Source organism: Nyctereutes procyonoides, unplaced genomic scaffold (assembly GCF_905146905.1).
Source record: "Nyctereutes procyonoides isolate TBG_1078 unplaced genomic scaffold, NYPRO_anot_genome, whole genome shotgun sequence".
In the NCBI taxonomy this organism is placed as follows: domain Eukaryota; kingdom Metazoa; phylum Chordata; class Mammalia; order Carnivora; family Canidae; genus Nyctereutes; species Nyctereutes procyonoides.
Window position 1 is genome coordinate 75165943 of NW_026575052.1, and position 10727 is coordinate 75176669.

Below are 10727 nucleotides of genomic sequence, written 5' to 3' on the forward strand. Positions count from 1 at the left end.
CCGTAGTTCCTGCGGAGGCTGAATCCAGGCTTCCAGAGTTGCCATAGCAACTGCGACTGTTCCTCCTGAGGCCCCACGGGGTAAACAACCCCCGCTGAGCCCTGCAGCAGGCAGGGGCAGAGCAGCTCCCCCAAGTGCTAACACCTGAAAATCAGCGCAACAGGCCCCTCCCCCAGAAGACCAGCTAGAGGGACCAGTGATACTCCCCTGTGTTCCAATACAACTTGTTTTTGGCCACTCTGCACTGAGCAAAATGACTAGAAGGAAAACCTCACTTCAAAAGAAAGAATCAGAAACAGCCCTCTCTCCCACAGAGTTACAAAATCTGGATTACAATTCAATGTCAGAAAGCCAATTCAGAAGCACTATTCTACAGCTACTGGTGGCTCTAGAAAAAAGCATTAAGGCCTCACGAGACTTCATGACTGCAGAATTTAGATCCAATCAGGCAGAAATTAAAAATCAATTGAATGAGATGCAATCCAAACTAGAAGTCCTAAGGACGAGGGTTAACGAGGTGGAAGAACGAGTGAGTGACATAGAAGACAAGTTAATGGCAAAGAGGGAAACTGAGGAAAAAAGAGATAAACAATTAAAGAACCATGAAGACAGATTAAGGGAAATAAGTGACAGTCTAAGGAAGAAAAACCTACGTTTAATTGGGGTTCCCGAGGGCGCCGAAAGGGACAGAGGGCCAGAATATGTATTTGAACAAATCCTAGCTGAAAACTTTCCCAATCTGGGAAGGGAAACAGGCATTCAGATCCAGGAAATAGAGAGATCCCCCCCTAAAATCAATAAAAACCGTTCAACACCTCGACATCTAATAGTGAAGCTTGCAAATTCCAAAGATAAAGAGAAGATCCTTAAAGCAGCAAGAGACAAGAAGTCCCTGACTTTCATGGGGAGGAATATTAGGGTAACAGCAGACCTCTCCACAGAGACCTGGCAGGCCAGAAAGGGCTGGCAGGATATATTCAGGGTCCTAAATGAGAAGAACATGCAACCAAGAATACTTTATCCAGCAAGGCTCTCATTCAGAATGGAAGGAGAGATAAAGAGCTTCCAAGACAGGCAGGAACTGAAAGAATATGTGACCTCCAAACCAGCTCTGCAAGAAATTTTAAGGGGGACTCTTAAAACTCCCCTTTAAGAAGAAGTTCAAGTAACTCTGAACGTGAATGGGCTTAATGACCCCATCAAAAGGCGCAGAGTTTCAGACTGGATAAAAAAACAGGACCCATCTATTTGCTGTCTACAAGAGACTCATTTTAGACAGAAGGACACCTACAACCTGAAAATAAAAGGTTGGAGAACCATTTACCATTCAAATGGTTCTCAAAATATACCCTAAAAACTACAGAACACTTCTGAAAGAAATTGAGGAAGACACAAAGAGATGGAAAAATATTCCATGCTCATGGATTGGCAGAATTAATATTGTGAAAATGTCAATGTTACCCAGGGCAATTTACACGTATAATGCAATCCCTATCAAAATACCATGGACTTTCTTCAGAGACTTAGAACAAATTATTTTAAGATTTGTGTGGAATCAGAAAAGACCCCAAACAGCCAGGGGAATTTTAAAAAAAGAAAACCATATCTGGGGGCATCACAATGCCAGATTTCAGGTTGTACTACAAAGCTGTGTTCATCAAGACAGTGTGGTACTGGCACAAAAACAGACATATAGATCAATGGAACAGAACAGAGAACCCAGAAGTGGACCCTGAACTTTATGGTCAACTAATATACGATAAAGGAGGAAAGACGATCCACTAGAAGAAAGACAGTCTCTTCAATAAATGGTGCTGGGAAAATTGGACATCCACATGCAGAAGAATGAAACTGGACCACTCTCTTGCACCATACACAAAGATAAACTCAAAATGGATGAAAGATCTAAATGTGAGACAAGATTCCATCAAAATCCCAGAGGAGAACTCAGGCAACACCCTTTTTGAACTTGGCCACAGTAACCGGAGAAGGACAAACAGTGTATGTTCTCATTCATTTGGGGAATATGAATAATAGCGAAAGGGAATATAAGGGAAGGGAGAAGAAATGTGTGGGAAATATCAGAAAGGGAGACAGAACATAAAGACTTCTAACTCTGGGAAATGAACTAGGGGTGGTGGAAGGGGAGGAGGGCGGGGGGTGGGGGTGAATGGGTGACGGGCACGGAGGGGGACACTTGACGGGATGAGCACTGGGTGTTATTCTGTATGTTGGTAAATTGAACACCAATAAAAATTAATTTATAAAAAAAAAGAAAAATCAATAAGTAAAATCTTTTACAAATAAAATAGAAAACACATGTAAGAAAATCAACTTCTGAAGATGACCCATTTTTTTTAATTATACGGCCCCGATATTTAAACTATGGCTTTTTAAAATCATAAACAAGGAAAAAAATTTTTAAAGCAACAGATAAGCCCTAGGAGATCATGAAAACCAGCGCAGCCCGCGCCGCACCCACGCCCCGCCCGGGGGAGCGCAGGGTCGGGGAACCCCCGCCGGCGAGGCGCCCAGCCCCGGCGAGGGAAGAGGCCGCCGCGCAGCCCGCGACCGTGCGCCCCGGCTGCTCGGGGTCCCTGCCCGCGCCCCGCCCGCGGCCCCGCGCCTCGCACCTTCCTCAGCGCAGACATCCTCCGGCGCTCGGAGTTCAGCAGGCGCTGGGCGACAGGGCGGGCGGCCCGACCGCCCGTTAGTCCGCGGGGCCGCCCCCGCGCTCCAGCCCGGCGCAAGCTCGGAGCCCCCCGCCGGCGCCTGCGCACTGGGCGCCCGGGAGGCCTGGCGCGCTGGGGGGCGGCGGGCGCGCGGAGGCATCTGGGGAGGGGCCAGCCCCCGCCGCGGAGCCCAGGCCGCGCGCCGCGCCCCCGCCGCCCGACGGCGCGTGGGCCCCGCCCCTGATGCCACCTGTGGCGCGGGCCCGCCGGGAGCCTGAGGCGGCGGGTAGCCCAGGGCGCGTGCCGCTCGCCGGCAGCCCCGCGGTCCCAGCGCCGCCCGCGCGGCCGGTGCCAGGGCGCCGCGAAGTTAGCGCGCGGCCCCCCACGTGCCTCAGCGCCCGGGGGCGGCGCCCCGCATCCGGAGGACGGACCGGCAGCAGGTGCGGCGGGCGGCGTGGCCGGAGGCTCCCGAGCCGTCCAGGGACCGGCCGTCCTGCCGCTGGCGCTGCCCCAAACCCGAGCCGCTTCCGCCTGCGCCCGTGTTCCCTCGCGGCTGCCCCGCGCGAGCCGGACGCCGCCCCCTCCTCAGTCCCCGCAGCTCCCCCAGCCCGCCCGTCCGCCCCGCACAGCCCGCGCCGCACCCACGCCCCGCCCGGGGAGCGCAGGGTCGGGGAACCCCCGCCGGCGAGGCGCCCAGCCCCGGCGAGGGAAGAGGCCGACCGTGCGCCCCGGCTGCTCGGGGTCCCTGCCCGCGGCTCGCACCTTCCTCAGCGCAGACATCCTCGGGCGCTCGGAGTTCAGCAGGCGCAGGGCGACAGGGCGGGCGGCCCGACCGCCCGTTAGTCCGCGGGGCCGCCCCCGCGCTCCCACCGCGCTCCCACCGCGCTCCAGCCCGGCGCACGCTCGGAGCCCCCCGCCGGCGCCTGCGCACTGGGCGCCCGGGAGGCCTGGCGCGCTGGGGGGCGGCGGGCGCGCGGAGGCATCTGGGGAGGGGCCAGGCCCCCGCGGCGGAGCCCAGGCCGCGCGCCGCGCCCCCGCCGCCCGACGGCGCGCGGGCCCCGCCCCGGATGCCACCTGTGGCGGGTGCCCTCGCCGGCAGCCGCAGAGTCCCCGCACCTATGTTCCAGGCTGTGACTTAGGTCCTTCACTGCTTCTTCTGCCTTGAGTGCAAAGACAAGAAAAGAGCAAGCACACATCATCCCAGGAGGGTTTAAAAATAATTATAAGCACAACACTTTTGTTGCCCAATTTTTTTTTTTGTTTGTTTGGTGTACCTCACAGGTACCTTTATTCATGTCACAAAGGAAATGACAAGTTTACAAGTTTACAGCAATGCTCCATGTTCCCGTCTAACAGAGCTTACTGAGCTCTACAGCCAGGCTGATGTTCCTTCCAGCTGGCGTGTGTTCTAAGTAGAGCAGCTTAGTGATGACCATGAGCAGCAGGTGCAGGACTCGAAGCTTTCAGAGCTTTACTTCCTTCATCAGCACTCCTAATTTTATAAATGATGAAGCCCATCAGACCCATTCCTACTCAAATCTTCTGATAAACTTGGGTAGAATAGGGCTTCATGGGGACCCAAATATTTTTAAAAAGACTTTGAAACATTTGGTATAGGACCCCTGGTGCATGCCTCAGGGATCTGCCCGGCCAAGGACTCGGAAAGGTCACGGGGTGCCGTATTGCCGAGTTCTTAAAGCACTGACCCTGAATGAAGGCTCAGGAACCCCACGCACTTTCTGGTTACATTTAGGTAATTGAAAATCCAGTAGTCGGGGGATCCCTGGGTGGCTCAGCGGTTTGGCGCCTGCCTTTGGCCCAGGGCATGATCCTGGAGTCCCGGGATCGAGTCCCACGTCAGGCTCCTGGTATGGAGCCTGCTTCTCTCCCCTCCTGTGCCTGTGCCTCTCTTTCTTTCTCTACATCTATCATGAATAAACAAATAAATCTTTAAAAAAAAAGAAAGAAAGAAAGAAAATCCAGTAGTCAAAATGTCCAGTCCTTTGTAATTAGCAAAGTTGTGAACATGACGTGAGGTTAGTTAGTTTTCCTATCTAGAACTTGAGCCTGTGGCAGATGGTTTGCAGTGGGAGAGGGAATATAGTCATTAAAGCTTCGCTATTTTTCATCTCCCCTCCTTCTCACTATTCTGTAGACATTTTAGGGGGAAAAAACCCTGTTATTATGTTCATTATATAGCTTGATGAATTTTCACAAAGTAAAACAATGTAAAAAAGTCATGTAATGCAGATTCTTTGGGTGTTGCCCATTATGAAATATCTTATTTTTTTCTTTCTCTTTTCCCTCAATACTTGAAATACTTCCCTCCACTCCTTTTCCTGTTTGCATGGTTTCTGAGTAGGATGTGATTCTTATCTTTGTTCCTCTATAGGTAATGTGTTATTTTGCTCTTCTGCTTCTTTCAAGATTTTTTTTTTTTTTTTGGTCTTTGATTTTCTTTGGTTTGAAGATGATATTCCTAGGTGTAGATATTTTGACATTTATTCTCTTTGGTGTTCTCTGAACTTCCTGGAGCTGTGGATAGGTGTCTGACATTAATTTGGGTAAATTCTCAGTCATTATTGTTTCATATTTTCTTCTGTCCCTTTCTTCTCCTTCTGGTATTCTCATTATGTGTACGTTACACCTTTTGTAGTTGCCAACAGTCCCTAGAATTCTGTTCTCCATTTTTCATCTTTGTTCTCTTTGCTTTTTAGTTTTTGATGTTTCTATTACTATATCCTCTAGCTCACCGATTCTTTCCTCAGTTATGTACAGTCTGTATAAACTTATGAAAGTCATTCTTCATTTCTCTTACAGTGTTTTTTTTATCTCTAGCATTTTGGGAGGTTCTTTATTAGAATTTTTATCTCTTAGCTTAAATTGCTCCTCTGTTCTTATATGCTTTCTACTTTATCCATTAAAGTTCTTAGCATATTAATCATAGTAATTTCAAATGCTCAGTCTGATGATTCCAATATCCCTGGCATATCTGGTGCATTTCTGGTGTACCAAGCATCCTGGTGCTTGTTCTGCCCTTTCAAACTGTATTTTTGCCTTTTGGTATATCTTTTAATTTTTTCTTGATAATCACACATGGGTACTGGGTAAAAGCAACTCCAGTGAATAGGCCTCTACTGGTGGAGAGGTTTGGGAAAGGGGAAGCATTTTAAGGTCGGTGATTAGGTCTATCTCTCAGTGATCCTGTGTTTCTCGGCAGTGAACTTTGCAAGGGCTTTTCTGTTTCTTCTTTCCATTTAAGTAAGACAGGATGACACCAATGAACTAGAGTTGGGTATTTTTCCCAGGCAATTTAGCCTTTGATAATACCCCAGCAGCTTAGGTTCTGGTTAACTAGATTTCCCTAAGAACAGGCCTGTGAAGAAGAACAGAGTACTCTGGTTTATTTCAAAATGGTTCCTTATTCTCTTTCCTTGCAGGAAGCCTGAGGGGATTGATTTTTTTCCCAGTATTTACTATGGGAATCTGGTTGAGCTCCTAGAGGTGAATCTCACAATGTTGTGGATCTTCCCTCTGCCTTCGTCCCCTTGGAGTTTTTAACTCTGAGAGTTGTCTACACTGAGCCTCCAGCAATTCTTTCAATTACAGTTCAAAATTTCTTACCCCAGCACTGGTTCTTGTGGCAATTTCTTTATGAGTCTCTGCTCTGGGAAGCTCTGGTGATCTGTGTTCACCATCTCTCCAGTCGAGGCAGCAGTGTGTCTTTTGTCTTCCCCTCTCCCCCAAGGAGAGTTGTTGATTTTTTAGTCTGTTTAGTTTGTACTTGTTGGAACACACTGGTGACTTCCAAGCTCCTTAAACTTTCACCATCATTATTGATGTTCACTTGGTATAGAATTCTAAGTTGTATTAATTTCAGTAATTATATATATTTTTTTAAATTCTAGACTTTCCACTTAATTTTTCACAGATTCTGTTTCTCTGGTGAAATCATCATCTTGATTCAGTTTTTTTTTTTAATTTTTATTTATTTATGATAGTCACAGAGAGAGAGAGAGAGAGGCAGAGACACAGGCAGAGGGAGAAGCAGGCTCCATGCACCGGGAGCCCGACGTGGGATTCGATCCCCGGTCTCCAGGATCGCGCCCTGGGCCAAAGGCAGGCGCCAAACCGCTGTGCCACCCAAGGATCCCTTGATTCAGTTTTCCTGAACATACTAATCACAGTTATTTTATTTTTTAAAAGATTTTATTTATTTACTCATAGACACAGAGAGAGAGGCAGAGACACAGGCAGAGGGAGAAGCAGGCTCCATGCAGGGAGCCGGATGTGGGACTCGATCCCGGGTCTCCAGGATCACACCCCAGGCTGCAGGCAGCGCCAAACCGCTGCACCACCGGGGCTGCCCAATCACAGTTATTTTAAAGTCCGCGTCTGGTAGCTCAAATATCTGGATCACCCATAGGTCTGTTTCTGTTAATTCTTTTTCTTTTGTGTCTCTTTATACACTTAGTAACCCTGAACTGAATGCCACACATTCTGTTAACAAATATTAGAGTCTATGGATGCTATTATATTTTTCCATAAAAGATTTTGTTTTTCTGACCAAATAATTAGCTGATTTAAGGCTGAGTTTCTAGTCCTTGTAAGATCTGGTCCATTTTTGCTTTGTTCTAACTCTAGAGTGTGATCCTGCAAAGATTCTGCACTGAAGTGGACATTAAACTTCTGATTTTATTCCCCAGTGTGATGTAGTGCCATAAGATATGCTTAGCTTTTCTGTTTCCCAGGAGCTGCTTTCTGCTCTTGTCTCTCCAAATTTGGCCACTTTGTCATACACATTGGTAAATGATTAGATTGATGTGAGTAGTATAGAAAGTCATGCTCACTTCGGTGATTTGTTTCTGCTTGGTAGCATCATGGTTTCTTTAAGTCCCATCTCCCCAAATAAGTGCCATGCCTTCTAACATCTTTGATGGCTTCAAAGAGATTGTTTTTAGTTGTTGTTTTGTTTTGTTTTGCTTTGTTTTTCCATTCCATCTAATTTTTCTAGTTGTTCTCATTTGAAGAATTGGTCTGCCAGAACTAATACATTAGATCCGGAAGTGTTTTAGATGTAGTATACATCATATTCTTTCAGATTCTATTGGCCAAAAGAGATCTCATGGCTCCTCCTAGATACAAGGTGGGCTACAAAATGTAGTCTTCCTATGTGCCCAGGAAGAAAATTAAGTAATTTAGTGAAAATATAACATGTTTTTCTGTTGTAGGCAATAACTTGGGGATTTATTATCTATTTGGAGATTTCAGTGTGATCTTTATGCATTTTCAGCCCAATTTTAAACAAATGCTTAAAGATAGGGAAAGGGGCCATAGAATAATCTGTGTATATATATATATTTAAAAATTCAGTACTCATTAAATTTATTTTTTGTTTCGAGCACTATGCTAGGCACATTCACATCTGTCCTATTCTTGAATCCTCATTTGGATCCTGCAAAGTACATGTTGCTATTTTCCACATTTGTATATGGTATGTGTGAGACTGAAGTGGTTAATTTGTGCTTTGTGATGTGGAGTAAGGACTGATTAATTCATTCCATAAGATAATTTTTCTTTTTTATTGTTGCAAGTCACTCTTATTACATCTAGATGCAAGATAATACAGTAATTGAAACCAAGAGCTCTGGAACTAGGCTGCTGGTTTTAGTCCTGTCTCTACCACTTCCTGATTGGTTCAACCAGCAGACAATTTACTTCATTTCCCTTGCCTCGGTTTCCTGTTCTGTACAAATAGAGATAATAATAGATTGTTGCATTGAATAAATTAATTTGAAAAGAGCCCAGGAAGTGCCTATTATATAATAAACACTCAATAATTATTAACTATTAACATTATGTGGAAGCAGATGATTTCATTGCTATTTTTATTACCTATTCATATAATGCATTGTAGCTTTATAAGAGCTGTCCTAGAATACAAGTCCTGTGAGTTCAGGGACTTTTTTCCTCAGTAGGAAGTACAACATTTGGCACCAATGAAAGATGCAGGTTATTGAATTTCAAATCATAAAAGGAGAAAGGTTTGGCTGCCTTTTTTCATCTAGCTTTGTCATTTCCAGGTAATAGTGTCTATCATATATTTTTTCCCTCTTTTATTTGCCTCCTCCCCTTTTTTGGCAAAGAACCTATTTTCCCCAATGTTAAAGTCCTAAATAGCTCTGAATATATCAGTTATAAACTTATCTCTCTTGAATTAGAGATTACTGCAAATCATGATTAAAGAGTTGAGAGGAGCACATGTAATTTGGATGAGGTAATAGATACCTACTTGCTAACATGGTGTAAAATGTATGCATTTATACTGTCACAAACCATCTTGTACTATGACTTGTTTCATAATATCTGTACTCAATACCATGTACTTTTTTTTAATTTTTATTTATTTACGAGAGTCACACAGAGAGAGAGAGAGAGAGAGAGAGGCAGAGACACAGGCAGAGGGAGAAGCAGGCTCCATGCACTGGGAGCCCGACGTGGGATTCGATCCCGGGTCTCCAGGATCGCGCCCTGGGCCAAAGGCAGGCGCCAAACCGCTGCGCCGCCCCAGGGATCCCAAGGTGATGCTGGCCTCATAGAACGAATTTGGAAGTACTCCATCTCTTTCTATCTTTCCAAACAGCTTTAGTAGAATAGGTATGGTTTCTTCTTTAAACGTTTGATAGAATTCCCCAGGGAAGCCATCTGACCCTGGACTTTTGTGTCCTGGGAGGTTTTTGATGACTGCTTCAATTTCCTCCCTGGTTATTGGCCTGTTCAGGTTTTCTATTTCTTCCTGTTCCAATTGTGGTAGTTTGTGGTTTTCCAGAAATGCATCCATTTCTTCTAGATTGCCTAATTTATTGGCATAGAGCTGTTCATAATATGTGTTTAACATCGTTTGTATTTCCTTGGTGTTGTAGTGATCTCTCCTTTCTCATTCATGATTTTTATTTGAGTCTTCTCTCTCTTCTTTTTAATAAGGTTGGCTAATGGTTTATCTATCTTATTAATTCTTTCAAAGAACCAACTCCTGGTTCTGTTGATCTGTTCCACAGTTCTTCTGGTCTCGATTTCGTTGAGTTCTGCTCGAATCTTTATTAACTCTCTTCTTCTGTTGGGTGTAGGATCTATTTGCTGTTTTTTCTCTAGTTTTTTTATGTGTAAGGTTAGCTTTTGTATTTGAGTTCTTTCCAGTTTTTGAATGGATGCTTGTATTGCGATGTATTTCCCCCTCAGGACTGCTTTTGTTGCATCCCAATGATTTTGAACGGTTGTATCTTCATTTTCATTAGTTTCCATGAATCTTTTTAATTCTTCCTTAATTTCCTGGTTGACCCTTTTATCTTTTAGCAGGATGGTCCTTAACCTCCACGTGTTTGAGGTCCTTCCAAACTTCTTGTTGTGATTTAGTTCTAATTTCAAGGCATTATGGTCTGAGAATATGCAGGGGACGATCCCAATCTTTTGGTACCAGTTCACACCCGATTTGTGACCCAGTATGTGGTCTATTCTGGAGAAAGTTCCATGTGCACTTGAGAAGAATGTGTATTAAGTTGAGTTTGGTTGTAAAGTTCTGTAGATATCTGTGAAATCCATCTGGTCCAGTGTATCATTTAAAGCTCTCGTTACTTTGGAGATGTGTGCTTAGAAGACCTATCGAGTATAGAAAGAGCTAGATTGAAGTCACCAAGTATAAGTGTATTATTATCTAAGTATTTCTTCACTTTGGTTTTTAATTGATGTATATATTTGGCAGTTCCCACATTCGGGGCATATATATTGAGGATTGTTAATTCTCTTGTTGGATAGATCCTTTAAGTATGAGATAGTGTCCCTCTACACCTCTTACTACAGTCATTGAGGTAAATTTTAGTTTATCTGATATAAGGATGGCTACCCCTGCTTTCTTTTGAGGACCATTTGAATGGTAAATGGTTCTCCAACCTTTTATTTTCAGGCTGTAGGTGTCCTTCTGTCTAAAATGAGTCTCTTGTAGACAGCAAATAGATGGGTCCTGCTTTTTTATCCAGTCTGAAACCCTGCGCCTTTTGA

The 10727-nt window shown here is 45.0% G+C and overlaps 1 pseudogene; it reads right to left on the bottom strand.

Annotated features, from left to right (window-relative positions):
- Positions 1–4094: 4094 nt before the first annotated feature.
- Positions 4095–4280, bottom strand: LOC129513388 (ATP synthase subunit ATP5MJ, mitochondrial-like; annotated as a pseudogene).
- Positions 4281–10727: the final 6447 nt, after the last annotated feature.